Genomic DNA, 17,365 nt, shown 5'->3' with positions numbered 1-17,365 from the left:
TATCCTTCTGCATCATCCTAGAAAGTTTGTATCATTATCATGGAATCATCTGTATGTACATACATTTACAGGCGCAGGCGCCTATAACTTTGACACTCTGTAGCGTCCCTGGACGATGTTTCCGGACATGGGTTCCTATTGAAAATATTAAGTACTCAGTCCACTCTGCAAATCCTAGAAGTTTGTATCGAGAATTTCTGAACAACCCGTATAACCAATGGTTACCCAGCATGACTGAAACAGCTGAAATACACTGAAGCGCCAAAGAAACTGGTATAGACAAGCGTATTCAAATACAGAGAAATGTATCTCTGTAAATATTGAGGTACGTCAAGCAGAATACGGCGCTGCGGTCGGCTACGCCTATATATGACAACAAGTGTTCGGCGCAGTTGCTAGTTCGGTTACTGCTGCTACAACGGCAGGTGATCAAGATTTGAGTGAGTTTGAACGTGATGTTATTGTCGGCATCTCCGAGGTAGCGATGAAATAGGGATTTTCCCGTGCGACCATTACCCAAGTGCACCGTGAATATCAGGAATCCGGTAAAACATCAAATCTTCGACATCGCTGCAGCCGGAAAAAGATCCTGCAAGAGCGGGACCAACTACTCTCGAAAAGTTCTCGATCGATTTACGTTAAATTTTTTACACGATATACTAAATAACATTCAAACAGACATATCCTGTATATTTTGTTAAACTACAATGTCAGATTTTGTATTAAAACCGACAGCGATGAAAATGATTTGCCGTGCTGGGCATTGAACTAAAAAGGGAACTAAACAACTTATTTTAGTTGTTTAGTTCCCTTTCTCGCAGTTAGTTTTAACGAAGATAGCAGGGCATGTAAACCACTGGACAAATTGTTTTTTCCATGTATGTTGTTTCTCCTTATATACAATTTTGAAGAAAATCTGTGTACACTACAATGTGCTGTTTTGTTTTCTTCTTCGCCACCGGTTTCACAGAGAACAGGGAAGTTATATTTATGGCTTATCGGCTTATACTACTACGGAATCTGAGTCGTCCGAAGCTTTCTAATGCTACCCATTCACAGATTAAAATTATGCAAAATGCTGTTACTGAAACTAGTATCCTCATAGATCCAGCCTCTGGTGAGGACCCTCGTGTATCCCTTATATTAATTATTCCAACCGATTTACCTGTTCATTTTAAGAGACTTCATTTCGCAATCAAGGTTTCGTTAGCGATAACAAGTTACAAGGCTCAAGGTCAGAGATAGAGAGACACTGGGTGGAAGTGGTGGAGACAGACAATTAAGAAGCATTGCTGGGTTCGCTAGTACAATATAAAATCAGATATTTATACACAATGTAATTATAATGGTTAACAGCCGCCTGACGATAAACCTGGCGGTTCGAAACCGGTAACGAAGCCATTAATTTTTAAGAAACAGCTTTATTAAAAGTGGATGTTAGCTGTTTCTTTTTCTTTTTTGTCGGAACTTAGCTCTAATTGGAACGAACTGATTGCCGTGGATAGAGGAACTGGGTCAGCCCAGCCAGAGAGAGCTGGCCTACGTTCTCCATAGGGAACTGTCAGCGGAGTACAATTTAAGGAGATGGTGATAGTTAGACAAGATTCATTAACGAGCTTCTATTGACCTGACGCTGAAATCAACACTGCGAAGTATACGGTGTGAAGAATACTGTACTGGTGGAGCAGCAGTTACACCACTATCATGAACAATGTGTGCAAGCAATCATACCATATGATTTTTCACTCAACAGTTCAGTCCTGTCTTCTGTCGCTGGATTATGTTGTAATGCGTGGGTTGAGACTCTCTGTCATCGCTTCGAACTGTTGTTATTACTTGTTATAATACATAAGTTCTTTACTTCAATAAAAAATTTAAAAATTCGTTTCTGAAGATTGGTTACTCATCTCAAGATACTCAGTTTAGTATCCTCTGCAACGTGTACGATTTTGATCTTAAAGGTTTGGGACCATCCGTGATTATCCCCTACCCTATCGTAACAAGTTTGATGTAATTCTCAGACTAGCAGTAAAGTGACCGTTTCAGTAAAAAATTACATTGACAGAAACACACGACGCGTTTCAGGAACAAAATCCTACCAACGGATAGTAGCCCGCCCTGTTGGTCGTGAGGTCTAACGCACGGCTTTCCGGGTACAGATATACCGTTAGAGGTATCAGGTGCCTGGTCCCCGGCACGAATCCGCCTGGCGGATGGTTTTTAGGCGGTTTTCCATCTGCCACGGCGAATGCGGGCTTGTTTCCCTATTCCGTCTCAGCTACAATGTCGGCGATTGCTGCGCAAACAAGTTCTCCACGTAAGCGTACACCACCATTACTCTACCACGCAAACATAGGGGTTAGACTCGTCTGGTGTGAGATGTTCCCCCCCCCCCCCAGGGAGGGGGGAGGGAGGAGGGAGGGGCTCCACCGGGGGACCAACCTCACAATAACCCTGGGTTCAGTGTGGGGCGGCGGAGGGGTGAAGTGGACTGCCGTAGTCGTCGCGGGGTTGTGAACCACTGCGGCTCCGGACGGAGCCTCTCCATCGTTTCTAGGCCTCCGGTTAACAAACAATACAAAACAATACAATGGATAGATAAAAAATTAAAATCTTTATTAACTATGAATTGCTGATTAAGGCGTAATATGCGATCACGTGATTTGGGTATTGTTGACGGAGAGAACTGGTTGCAATGCCGACTTGTATGATTTCTAGGAGAATGTGGTATCACGAACCCGGTACCACTCCACGGGTGTTCTGCGTTTCGTGACGGAATAGCACGTTTCCGCCTGACGCAGACTGTGGTCGCGCTGGATCTGGCGGGCCCAATTCTGCGAACCCGCTGAGCCACGGCTCCAGCGGCTTCCGGACTACGAGCACCCTCTTCCTCTGCAGTATAGGATGGCCGGCCATAGCAGCTCAGCACAATCATGCTTGGAGCCTCTCCCTTGTGACATCGACACTGTTTCTTGCTGCATTAAATGCAATGAGTCTTCGTTCACTTGAAGAAATACAAGTTAAGTAAATTTTCTGTTTACTGTGATATCTTGTTTGATAATCATTTCTGCTGTTGTCCACCTTTCCTACGACAGTTGCCGCACCACTCGGTAGCCCACTTCTCCTTACTGTTGTGTGTGAAGTTGTACACAACAGAAAGTTCTCCACAGAGAATATATCTCTTATTTTATTGCATCTTTCAGTCTAGAGTCAACAAAAAGATCATTACCAGTGTTGATTTATTAGTTATCACAATATGACTCTGTTAAAATGAGATGATGATGATGATTGGTTTGTGGGGCACTCTACTGCGCGGTTATCAGCGCCCGTACAATTTCCCAACCTTTGCTCAGTCCAATCTCGCCACTTTCACGAATGATGATGAAATGATGAGGACAACACAAACACCCAGTCGTCTCGAGGCAGGTGAAAATCCCTGACCCCACCGGGAATCAAACCCGGGTCCCCGTCCACAGGAAGCGAGAACGCGACCGCGAGTTGCGGACTTAGACTGAGAGGAGAGATAGTAAACTTCCTGCAAACGAAGTTAGAAATCATACACACCTACACACAATTCAAGACACTGCATAGTAACGTATCATTGGAATGAGCGCACAGGGCGCTCCCAAATGTGAACACTGTTGGAACTGAAGCCTACAGTCAACTAAATAAGAGTACTAAGAATCGTAAATATATGGTTAAAAATACTCATAATTTAAAATTGACTGTGAGAGAAAGACTTCTCAAAGTGAAAAATTGTCTTCTAACAATTATGTAACTTCCGGTGTAGGTAAGCTAGGTTCACACTGGAAGTGGGATGGATAATGCCCAGCTGCAGACAAGATTTGCAAGCAGTAAACTAGTAGACAGCAGTCGCAAATATGGTATCATAGCTCAATACCACCCTCGCCGGCGTCTCACAGTAGGCAACAGAAATGCACATACCTACAGTGGCAGCGCAGGGACACGGGGGATACCGTTGGTTGGTTGGTTGGTTGGTTTGGTGTAGAAGGGACCAAACTACGCGGTCATCAGTTCCTCCGACCTTAGACTAACTAAAACCGAAAAAATCCCACATTAGGACGGATCCCGTGATGCGCACCCGCTGAACCATGATTTCACCAGCTCCGACTATTAGCGCCCTCTACTATCGCCATATAAGACAACTGGCGGAAGCTGTACACTTAGGCTCAGTCACAGTCTTCGACTGTTAATTTTCCATTAGTAGTGAGTGACACACTGTACGACGCTCTTTAGTTTGCTTCTTGTAATAGCTGGACTTCAGAGCTGTATGTTCTTTTATAAAGTTTCTTCACATTGCTTGGAGAAAGCTAAATGTTAAGTAAAACTTCCGTTTGTTGTATTTCTGCTCCTGTCCAGTTTCCTTACGACGGCAGCTACTGCACCACTCTGTACCCACCTCTCCTTACCATTGTGTATAAAGTAGAACGCGAAAGCAAGTATAAATCAGACAGGTCAGAATGTAACAAATGCTAAATCAACGTACTATTAGACGAGTGCGAGCCGGCATAAAAAGTAATTTCAATAAAGAAAGCGGCTTGGGGCGCCATAAAATTATCCTGCTAAATTCACTCCATATTGTCTTGTAATTTCAATGAAATATTCATTGAGAGTTTGAGTTAAAGCGAGTCATCGAGTTGGTAAATTTAACTTTTCCGAATCCAAGAAGATCGTTCTAGCAGAATCTGCAACTAATCTCATCTTTTACGCTGCGAATACCTGTGTTATCAATGACTATTGCAACGCGAGGTTAATGCTTGCAACGTCGGCGCACTAAGAGGTAACGAGGAAGCTTTGTGAAATGGAAGCTCTCGCTGAAGATACTGATATTTGGGCAGCTTTTTATCTATTTTCTGATCGAGCAAACTGCCAGGTCGAAAATCAATATGGAAATCTTAGGAAATTTTCTGTCCCGTAAATTTTCTCTAAGCCTCGGTCATTATCTTTTAGCCGCATGGGATTAGCCGAGCGGTCTAGGGCGCTGCAGTCATGGACTGTGCGGCTGGTGCCGGCGGAGGTTCAAGTCCTCCCTCGGGCATGGGGGTGTGTGTTTGTCCTTAGGATAATTTAGGTTAAGTAGTGTGTAAGCTTAGGGACTGATGACCTTAGCAGTTAAGTCCCATAAGATTTCACACACACACACATTATCTTTTGCGAAATTGCAGACTGGGAGACTTGTTAATACCAGTATTTTCCTACCTCTCTCGACTTTTTACTATTTTTTTGTACTGATTAACGTGTAGTGTTAATTGATTTGTTAAGGGTACCTTGGTGTGTCAACTCTTTTTGCTGGGTTTCTACACTTCTGTGGTAGTCCTGAAATGCTACTTAATAAGACGCAGGGCTTCATACACACAGAAACCATATCAAGATAAATAGCGCATAATATCTTACTAATGTGTGAAGGTTTGGGGAGGCTCGAATAACAGAGGCTTTTTAGTTTAGCAAAATAAATTATCATCGTAAGGTTATCATAAGCTGTATCTCATTTGTGTAAGAACAGCGCACGTTTTTATAGCTTTTTCATTAGTCTACTGAACTTGACAGACAGAATTAAGAGGGAAATTAATAATCAACCAAGTATTTTCTCATAAGTCTCACAACAGTTGGGTAGTTTTTAGATTCCACACCAGAAATCTACTGCTTTGGAGATAGACTTGTTCTGAAGCCAAATTGAAGTATGTATTTTCGTCCAAAACGAACTGTTGTGGCCTTTCAAAAAGGTGACATAACAACATATCAGAAAAATCTTTCGAAAGACACTTTGTTACGGAAATCGCTTTGTTCGTTCACCATTTGCTGTGGGTATTATTTTTTTTTTTAATTTAAAAACCGAGAAAGAGATTTTCACTCTGCAGCGGAGTGTGCGCTGATATGAATCTTCCTGACAGATTAAAACTGTGTGCCCGACCGAGACTCTAACTCGGGACCTTTGCCTTTCGCGGGCAAGTGCTCTACCACCTGAGATACCCAAGTACGAGTCATTCCGCGTCCTCACAGCCTTACATCTGCCAGTACCTCGTCTCCAACCCTCCAAACTTCACAGAAGCTCCCTCACAGCCCTACATCTGCCAGAACCTCGTCTCCTTCTGTGAAGCTTGGAAGGTAGGAGGCGAGGTACTGGCAGATGTAGGGCTGTGAGGGAGCTTCTGTGAAGTTTGGAGGGTTGGAGACGAGGTACTGGCAGATGTAGGGCTGTGAGGGAGCTTCTGTGAAGTTTGGAGGGTTGGAGACGAGGTACTGGCAGATGTAAGGCTTTGAGGACGCGGCATGACTCGTGCTTGCGTATCTCAGGTGGTAGAGCACTTGCCCGCGAAAGGCAAAGGTCCCGAGTTAAAGTCTCGGTCGGGCACACAGTTTTAATCTGCCAGAAAGTTTCAAATTTAAAAATGTCAAACACCAACTTGGTGGATGATGGTTGCAAACAATACAGCGTTTTTACAGTATTCTACGGAAGCCAGTTCATGTATGTCGGCCACTGATGGGATCGTGTATACGATTGGAGTTCACCCCCTCTGCGTCAGTGAAGTTGGTGTACTGAGTCACCGCAAACGGAAATTTATGAATTTTGGACTAGTTGCCTTTCTGCAGTAAGCGATTCATATAATTAATCGACGTACCTGAGTGCACCAATACTGTGCTTAAAAGGTATTAGATTTATGGTCCTAATCTGGCAAGTTGTCTTACAGTCAGGCACATTAAAGGCAAGCTGCCGTCAATGGTAGCACGCAGATATTTCGACCAAGCTGTAATGACAGTACGAAGGGGGACTGTCTCACTTATTGTGCTTTGGCGAGACGCTTTGCAGCTACCTGCGACAACTAGAGCGGCGTAGCAGGGGACACTTGATTACAGGCGGCAGGCGAACAATGCGCTGATCATTAGACGTTCTCGTCTAGCCGCGACGTGAAAGAGCTGCGCCAGAAGGCCGCGTGGGCTTCTTTATGGCGCTGGCGCTCGAGTTTACACAAAGACCGTACGAGCCGGGCTCCCTGCGGCAATAACGCGGCCGACGACAAAGCAGGCCCTCCCGCGCGGGACAGGAGAGAGATGGATGGCGGGATGACTGACGTCATACGGCCAGCGCCGCTGCGAGGCGGCCCACTTGAGCAGCAGGGTCAGAGAGCGGCCCTTCAGCGGACACTGCCTGGCTGGACGTGCTGCTCGTACGGGGAGAAGCTGCTCGCACCCTCGGCTTACTAGGAAGTGACGTCAGAATTACCTGTGGACGTTAATCACTGGTTCCTAGCCAATTCCTTGTCACTAAACTTTGAAAAAAACACACTACATGCAGTTCAGAACTTGTAAGGGGTGTCCCACGAGTATATGCCTAACATATGATGACAAGCAGATAGAAGTGGACGGTGTTAAATTCTTCGGATTACAGCTTGATAATAAATTCAACTGGGAAAAGCACAACACACATCTGCTGAAGTGTCTTAACAAATCTCTATTTGCAATGCGAATTCTGTCAGACATAGGGGATATAAAAATGAAAAAGCTGGCATACTATGCTTACTTTCATTCCATAATGTCATATGGGATTATTTTTTGGGGTAATTCATAAAGCCTAGCTAAAGTTTTCCGGGCACAAAAACGTGCAGTAAGAGTTATATGTGGTGTGAACTCAAGAACATCCTGAAGTAGCCTGTTTAGGGAACTAGGGATACTAACTACTGCTTCCCAATATATTTATTCTTTCATGAAACTTCTCATTAAAAATATATCACTTTTTTCAAACTAACAGCTCAATTCATGGAATCAATACTAGAAATAAGAATAATTTTCACAAGGGTTTAAAGTCACTTAGTCTTGTACAAAAAGGCGTGCATTATTCAGGAACACACATTTTCAATAACTTGCCAGCAGCCATAAAAAGCGTAACAACCAATGAAATTCAGTTTAAGAGAAGCCTAAAGGATTTATTGGTGGCCAACTCCTTCTACTCCGTTGATGAATTTCTCAGTAGAACCAACTGATTTGTAGCTTCAGCAGTATTTCAGTGTAGTAATGTGTTCATTGTAAGTATTATAGTAGTTGTATTATACGTTTATTACCTTCTAAATAAATAAATAATTTTTTTTATTTTAAATTCAGTGCAATAGTATTTGTAAAATGATTCTTTCATATAGCGTACATTAAAAAATGACGATCATTCCACTTGGGACCTGTGGAATGGTACATTAGCTTATTTGTTTGAGTTGTAAATATTTGTCATGTACTGTTGTTTTTTTGACATTTTCTACATCCTGGAGGACCTCCTCACTACGGAATAATTGGAATGAAAGTAAATCCAATCTAATCTCAGTCAATACAACTGACGGCACTCGTTGCGACAGACGCCATATTGATTTCGCCGCCTTTCTCTGTTTTTGTACAGGATACTTGTAATTAAACTGGCGGTGTCCGGAGTGCTGCAGTGCGGGTTGTATACACCGCAGGACTCTGAAACGTCGTATATATGTTCATTACTCGCCGCGTTCGCGAAATATGTTGAAAAAATAATAGTTCCATTTTCTGCCACCAGGAGAAAATATGGCGCTGTAAGCAGCCAGAATGTGGCGTGGATGTTGGAAAAGGGGGGAACAATCAAACACATGGCACGTTTATTAGGATACGGTCACAAGTTACGACGTGTGTTCAATATGGTGTCCCAACTCAGCAGCATGGCACCTACACAGTTTCCACAGCACGGTCGACAGTTTCTCACAGCATATATCGTATAATCAGAGTGATATGTCATCTACATCTACGTCATCCTCCCCAAACCACCTAATGGTTTGTGTCGGAGGGTACTTTTCGTACTAGTAACTGAGAGCCCTCCAACACTGTTCCACCCGCGAATAGCGCGTGGAAAGAATGAGTGTCGGTAGGCCTCTGAATCTGCTCTAACTTCTCGGATTTTCTCCTCGTGATCATTACGCGAGACATGTGCGAGAGGGAGTAATAGGTTGTCCGACTCATTCTCGAAAGTGCTCTCTCGAAATTTTAATAGCAAATCTGTCCGTGATACACAACGACCCCCTTGTAACGTCTGCCGATGGAGTTTGTTGAGCATCTCCGTAGCGTTCTCGGGCCGGCTAAACGCGCCGCTCTTCGTAGGATCTTCCCTATCTCTTCTATCAGTCCTACCTGGTAGGGATCCCTCACAGATGAACAATACTCAAGAATCAGTCGAACAAGCGCCTCATACGCCACTTCCTTCGTGAACGAGTTACATGTTCCTAAGATTCTTCCTACGACTCTGATTTGTCATCTGCTTTTCGCTCTGAGCACTATGGGATTTAACATCTGAGTTCATCAGTCCTCTAGAACTTAGAACTACTTAAACCTATCCTAAGGACATCACACACATCCGTGACCGAGGCAGGATTCGAACCTGCGAGCGCAGCGGTCGCGCGGTTCCAGACTGAAGCGCCTAGAACACGCCTCGGCCACACCGGCCAGCCATCTGCTTTTCCCACTATTTGTTTTATGTGGTTATTTCACTTAAAATCGCTCTGGATAGTTACTCCTGGATATTTTGCAATAGATATTGCTTCCAGTATGCTATGCCGCATATCGGGAAGAGTCCAGATACATCTCTGGTAGACGCGATCTTCCAGACATTCCCACAAACCAGAAGTTATATCGGGGGATCTTCAAGGCCAAACATCTTGAAATTGGCTAGAGATGATGCCGTCGTTACCGAATGTTTCTCGAAGGAGGCCTTTCACACGGAAAGCGACATGTGGTGTCGCCCCATCTTGTATAAAAAGAGTGGTGTGGACACAGCTGCATTCTTGCAAAGTTGAAATCGCGTGTTACATATATAGGTCCTTATAATGTACAGATGCCACACCTAACAAGACCAAGAGATGTCAGCTCTTCGAAGAAAAACTGACTGAGAATGGAGGAGCTTATGAAAACACACCACACAGTTACGTAAGGTGAGTGCGCACTGGATGTTCCTGCATATGTGACAGAGAGGAACGTAAATGTGACATTTCTGTGCACTCACGGCTCTGTGCAGAGTAAAATGTGCCTCGTCCGTCCAAAGAATATTCCCTGGCCGTATGTCCCCATTTCCACGCGTGCCAAAGAACGGAGAGCAAAGTCACGGAGTTGTAGCCTATCTTCAGCATTCGCTTGGTGCACATTCCGAATCTTGTAGCGATACCAGCGTAAAATGCGTCGCAAAACCTTTTGAACTCTTGATCAGGGAAAGGCAAGTCCCGTGACACAGCTTGAGCACTGGTTGCAGACTCTGAGGCATGTAGCGGTTCTGGCGCTGCAGTCCGGAACCGCGGGACTGCTACGGTCGCAGGTTCGAATTCTGCCTCGGGCATGGGTGTGTGTGATGTCCTTAGGTTAGTTAGGTTTAAGTAGTTCTAAGTTCTAGGGGACTTATGACCTAAGATGTTGAGTTCCATAGTGCTCAGAGCCATTTGAACCATTTTGAATCTGAGGCATGTGTCGCGCGGTAGGCTGTAGCTACAGCAGCTTCATCACCTACTGCAATGGGAATGGGTCACCTCCCTCTCCCTGCTGCACGTCCTAACTCACCTGTTTCTTCAGATTTCTTGTTCATATTTCTTAGGCCATTTATTGACATGGTGCCTCCTCGCAGCTGTTCCTGTCGGCGATTTTTCCGCAATGCGCAGTTCTCAACGGACAATGCATTTTGCACAGAAAACTTCAACATTCTTAACCTTTACATCAACAGCCGCAGTCACAAAAGAAATCAGCTCTCGTCGCCACATGACAAATAGCGTACTGGCGTGAAAACAGGGAACATTTTACATTCTAATTGCTTACAGCGCCATATTTTCTCCTGGTGGCAGGAAATGGAACTATTATTTTTTCCGCTTACTCTGCGACTGTACCGACTGATGAACACACCTAAGATGTTTCTGCGTCCTGCGATTTACACTGCCTGTAGCGCAGCACTCGGAAGACCGTCAGTTCTATTATAACTATTCGGCATTATAACTTGCCGTAGGGCATTTCAAGGCGATGCCGTATTAGAGATTTAAAACCAATACGTCATCCTTTGTACAATTTCTTATAATAAAATATCAGTTAATGGCGCTTTGGTGGTAAATAGCCTTCAGTAGAAACTAAGATGATTAACACTGAAAGTGGAAGTTCGATTACTTTGGCGTAGTTTAGTGGCTAAGGGCGTGGATTGCAGAGTTGAAGGAAGTACGTTGCTCTTGATATATGTTGATTTTTTTTCATCTTAGCGTTTTTGACACAACCTGTCACTTTCTTATAAATGTAATATACAACTTGACAATTGGTGAACAACAGAGGCACTGTTGGACAGAAATAATTCCAGGCAATGACAGACGACATGAAACACAGTACATACGTAATAGAGGTGGAGAGATATTTACAACGAAAAATGGTACAGATTTCGGCACAGTGGAAAGCAGGATAATACACATAAATAGTGTTCATGTTTGACGCAGGTCATACTTCCAACAGAAAGGTTAATGTTGGACTGTCAGTAAGGAATGTGCCGTCCTCGCACATAATGCTCATTTTGCACCTGTTATTCATATGGCTACCAAACTCTTGAGAAGTCCTTGGGGAACATTGTCCCACTCCTCTCTGAAGGTCGTTTTCACTTCTTGCACGGTTCGCGGAGGGAGTGTTAGCTGAGAAACACGTCTGTCAAGAGCGTGCCAGGCATGGTCTATAGGGTTCACCTCCCGGTATCACATAGGTCATTCCATACCTTCCTACTTTCTATGGTGTCTGACACCTCAGCTGTGCTATGTGGGTCGTCATTGCTCTCAATGAACAGAACGTTGGAACCTATCGCACCCCTAAACAAGCGGACATGACACAGCATAATCTCTCTGTGTTACCACTCTGCTGTAACAGTACCCCGCGCTAAGATACGCAGCAGCGTTCGGCCACTGTGCGTAATGCCGTATTGCCTGCCCACACCATAACTCCTAGACCATAATACTGATGACGTTGATGAACATTCTGCAGGGTATAACGTGCTTCCCCGCCCCCCCCCCCCCTCTCTCTCCCCCATAGTAACTGGTGGTCAGAATCACTTCACAGTGAAGTGGGATTCGTTAGAGAATATCACTCTCGCCACTAAATCTGAAACCCTACTAATATGCTCCCTACAACAACGAACCCTTTTCTCGACGTTGGCGCGACTGAAGTGGGGTGCAAATAACAGGCTTCCGAGCATATAAACCAGCCTGATTTAATAGCCGCTATACGGTTCTGGCAGAAACTCCTGTAGCGGTAGCAGTTGCAAGGTATGCAGCTATCTACCTTGTAGTAATATGTCTGGTCCTTTTGGCCACTAGGGCTTCGTATTGATCCTCTTGCAATGTGGTCGTTCGTCTACGACCACCGGCACTTGTGGACTCACCCATCACTGTGACACTTTGAGCAGCTTCGAGATGTCCAACTGTTCGTCCACGAACGTAAGCACTCAAATGATGACTTGCACACATGTTGCACTAATCGGTTCCACAACCACCTTCATCACAAACCCGTAATGCATGAACTGTCGGATGCATACACAGCATTCGTGCACAGGCTTCGCTGCAGTGAACATGTGCCGTCCTCTACATTTCCTTTTACTGCCATTGGACGGCTGTTCCATAGTAATTGACGGTCGTTCCTTAGGAGCTGGCAGATGGTTTCTTAGCAATTGTCAGTTGCTCCTTAGCAACTGCCAAGCAGTGTACAATTACCTACATCTACATCACTTCTCTGCAGTGCACACTTAAATGCCTGGCATAGGGTTCATCGAACCACTTTCACACTATTCCCTAGTGTTCCAATGTCTAAAAGCGCGCATCAAAAACCAACACTTAAAGCTTTCCGTGCGGGTTATGATACCTCTGACTTTATTACAATGATCATGTCTACCTATGTAGGTGGATCTAACAAAGTATTTTCGCATTCGGAGCAGAAGGTTGAAGATTGAAATTTCGTGAAAAGATCTTGCCGCAACGATAAACTCTTTTTTAAAAAAAAAAAAACAAAAAAAAGATAGCCACCCCAACTCGCTACGATAACTGTAACACTCTCGCCCCTATTTCGCGATAATACAAAACGAGCTGCCCTTCTTTGAACCTTTCCGATGTTCTTCGACGATCCCCCTGGTAAGGATCCCATACAGCACAGCAGTACTCTAACAGTGAACGGGGAAACATATTGTAGGCGGTCTCTTTAGTAGACCAGTAGCGTCTAAGTGTTCTGCCAATAAAACGCATTCTTTGGTTTGCCTTCCCCACAGCATTATCTATGTGATCGTTCCAATGTAAGCTGTTCGTAATCGAAATTCGTAGGTATTTCGTTAAACTGACAGCCTTCAGAAATGTGTGGTATATCATTTTAATCATGTGTATGACCTCACACTTTTCGCAATTCAGACCCAACATACAGGTATCTTGAATGAGATTTTCACTCTGCAGCGGAGTGTGCGCTGATATGAAACTTCCCGGCAGATTAAAACTGTGTGCCCGACCGAGACTCGAACTCGGGACCTTTGCCTTTCGCGGCCAAGTGCTCTACCAACTGAGCTACCGAAGCACGACTCACGCCCGGTACTCACAGCTTTACTTCTGCGTTCGCAGGAGAGCTTCTGTAAAGTTTGTAAGGTAGGAGACGAGGTACTGGCAGAAGTAAAGCTGTGAGTACCGGGCGTGAGTCGTGCTTCGGTAGCTCAGTTGGTAGAGCACTTGGCCGCGAAAGCCAAAGGTCCCGAGTTCGAGTCTCGGTCGGGCACACAGTTTTAATCTGCCAGGAAGTTTCATATCAGCGCACACTCCGCTGCAGAGTGAAAATCTCTTTCTGGAAACATCCCCCAGCCTGTGGCTAAGCCATGTCTCCGCAATATCCTTTCTTTCAGGAGTGCTAGTTCTGCAAGGTTCGCAGGAGAGCTTCTGTAAAGTTTGGAAGGTAGGAGACGAGGTACTGGCAGAAGTAAAGCTGTGAGTACCGGGCGTGAGTCGTGCTTCGGTAGCTCAGTTGGTAGAGCACTTGCCCGCGAAAGGCAAAGGTCCCGCGTTCGAGTCTCGGTCGGGCACACAGTTTTAATCTGCCAGGAAGTTTCAATTCAGAGCACACTCCACTGCAGAGTGAAAATCTCATTCTGGAAACATCCCCCAGGCTGTGGCTAAGCCATGTCTCCGCAATATCCTTTCTTTCAGGAGTGCTAGTTCTGCAAGGTTCGCAGGAGAGCTTCTGTAATGTTTGGAAGGTAGGAGACGAGGTACTGGCAGAAGTAAAGCTGTGAGTACCGGGCGTGAGTCGTGCTTCGGTAGCTCAGTTGGTAGAGCACTTGCCCGCGAAAGGAAAAGGTCCCGAGTTCGAGTCTCGGTCGGGCACACAGTTTTAATCTGTCAGGAAGTTTCATACAGGTATCTTGTTTAGATAATTGTGAAATTGGTTTTGATCTCCTGGTGACTTTACTTTACGGTAAATGACAGCGTCATCTGACAACAATCTAAGATGATTGCTCAGACTGTCTCGTAAATAGTTTATATAGATTGAGAACAACAGAGGACCTGGGGAAAGTCAAATATCACTTCTGTTATACTGGACAATTTCCCGTCAACTACTACGAACTGTGATCTTTCCGACAGGAAATCACCAATCCAAGCACACAACTGAAAGGATAGGCACACATCTTTGTTATAAGCCGCTTGTAAGGAACGGTATCAAAAGCCTTTTGGAAATCTAGAAATGTGGAATCAATCTTAGGTAAGGATTTTCCGCCGAGCGAGCGGTTGTATATTATTGTTAAGTACCGAGCTATTATGTCAGCATACTCTGATAGGAATCTATATGGTATGAAGTCTGGACATAAAGACTTGCCTTTATTAAGCGATTCAGTCTGCTTTGCTACATGAAGGTTGTCTACTTCTAAGTTAATCATGTTGGCAGCAGCTCTTGACAACTTGCTACTAATAAATAACACGCGTCGTGTGTCTTCTAGGCTGCAGCAAGCCTTTTCACGTAACACCCTGCTTCATCTATTTCCGCGACAGCTTCCCTTCTATTTGCAAACAGCTTTTCAGCTGGCTTCACAAGGCTGAGTGAACTTACTTCCAGACCTTTCCGCTAATGAAAAACTGATGCGCTGACCAGGAATCAAACCCGAGACCTCAGAGGCATAAGCTAAAAACTGTAACCAGTAGCCCATGGTGTCAGCTCGGTTACATTGCCAAAAAGTAAAATAAAGTATGGCATCATAGGCAGGGACAACCGGAGAGGCTGGTTTTGTCGTCTAATTGGAAAGATTTCCCCTGTCCATCGCGCACGTCGATCGAGAAGCACAGGTTCAACTCACACGTCAATTAAAGGAGCCGGTAGCCGTGCATTCTTTTACCTGTCTTGGTTGAACCATCTGCGACACACGAAGCTCTGTAGATGAGATAAGAAGACGAGTCACGCTAGGGCGAATGTCTATGAAGCAGCTCACCAAGATCTGACACAACAGGGCAATAACGAAGACCACAAAGGTCCGGCTTGTTGAACGTTGGTGTTTTCGTTCTTCTTCGAAGGCCAGAGACGAACAGCGTATCTATGTACCTGAGGTTTGGTGCAGGGGTAGGATGCTGCACATAAAATGAACCGAAAGAAGAACAACTGTGTCCATTATTGAGCTGCTCAGCATTTCGATGCGTCTTTCTTCTCGTGTCAGTCAAAAAGTTTTCGTCCTTTCTCCTTATATGGAGAAGAGAAAATTATCATGGAGGGGTAGATCGAGGGAAAGAGCAGCGAACACGTGGATGGATCAAATCCAAAAGAGCTCTGGTCTACAGGTTCTAAGAGGAACTGTAAACCGTCCAAGATGGTGACGCTTGGTTCACGGGTCACAACGCTCAGCAATGAGCACAAGACTTGCGACGATGATTCGCATATTGTCACCAAATTTCGCAAAGTGTGACACTTGTGTGTTGACTGTATCTGATACGCGTAGGTGAGTGTGTGTGTAGTGCGGTGTCATGTCTGCACAATATGGTGATGAGAGAAGGCAGAGGTTCAAACCCGGTGCTTAGGCAAAGCCTACTCCTCTCAAATAACACCAACCGTACCGCCTAGCTCTACATCCATTTCGGCGGACGGATCAACACAAATAGTGTAACACGTCCTCATCTTATGAGACACTTGCAGAGAGATCTGGAATTTATTCCAAGGCATTGGGTTAAAGGCTGGTGATCAGAAACATTGGGTCGCCACTGCTCCTCCTTTTTGCGGGACAGGCGAACGGGAAAATCGCTAACAGCGCCTGACTTATCCGGGTGGTCACTCATCAAAAATCTGGCCACGCCTGGCACTGCTTAACTTACGTGATCTGACGGGACCGGGTGTATTCAACGAGGTAAGGCCTCTTACCTTCCACCGCTCTGACTCGAGGTTTTAGTGTTGTGACGCGAGAACACGAGAAAGGCCGTGTATCACGCCAGGAACTGTGTTGTAAGATACTTTGACAGATGAGACAAATGAACATGAAACAAAATCAGTCGATATATTCGAACAAAGATGATGATGATGATGATGATGATGATGATGTATCGGATTGTGGGCGCTCAACTGCGCGGTTATCAGCGCCCGTACAAATTCCCAACCTTTGCTCGGTCCAATCTCGACACTTTCATGAATGATGATGAAACGATGAGGACAACACAAACACCCAGTCATCTCGAGGCAGGTGAAAATCCCTGACCCCGCTGGGAATCTAACAAAGAGTCGGCATTATAATTCGCAAATGAAACACCAGTCGGCGAATCAACAGACACAACTGTGGAAAATGGCATCACTGGGAAAATGGGTTTACACTTACTGTCAGTGAAGCGTGTCACTAGCAGCCATAGTGAAATACAAACTATATCCTGTCCTGTTTCTCTTCTCGTTCTACATGGGCACTTAATTCAACAGCTTGTGACATAATACTGGTAAAGGTAAGTACACACTTGTACACAAAATCGAGCGATTGTCTACGGACATTGCAGAGGGACTGTCTACAGATATGCAGCTAGACAATGTATACAGACAGTACAGATACTTTGTGTCGCGTACACACTTGAGTGCCTTGTTCTTCGATATTTGCTAATTATGGCTGCCTTTGTTTGGGTCGCGGCTTGTATAACGATTATAGTAATGGGTACAGAAAGAAATCGAAAGAGGTGACGTTAGTGGAAAGGAAAGAGTTTATGGGGGGTTTCGTTTAGTCAGTAATTTACTTTCGACTTTGAAAGTAGGAGACAGCATTTTTTTTTTTCAACATCAGCATTTTTTGGCCAGCTCTTAGATAAACAACTTCTTCTGAATGCGATTTTTATATTCGTAATTATTAACTTCCCACAAACATGAT

At 44.7% G+C, this 17,365-nt stretch overlaps 1 non-coding gene across 1 annotated transcript; it reads left to right on the top strand.

The window, feature by feature from the left end:
* The first annotated feature begins 13,696 nt into the window (after positions 1-13,696).
* Positions 13,697-13,771, top strand: Trnas-cga (transfer RNA serine (anticodon CGA)). Its single transcript has one exon. It is a non-coding gene; the product is annotated as a tRNA-Ser (tRNA).
* Positions 13,772-17,365: the final 3,594 nt, after the last annotated feature.

This window comes from Schistocerca nitens, chromosome 2 (genome assembly GCF_023898315.1).
Source record: "Schistocerca nitens isolate TAMUIC-IGC-003100 chromosome 2, iqSchNite1.1, whole genome shotgun sequence".
In the NCBI taxonomy this organism is placed as follows: domain Eukaryota; kingdom Metazoa; phylum Arthropoda; class Insecta; order Orthoptera; family Acrididae; genus Schistocerca; species Schistocerca nitens.
The sequence above is the reverse complement of the archived record's forward strand: the minus strand, read 5'-3'. Positions and strand labels throughout refer to the sequence as shown.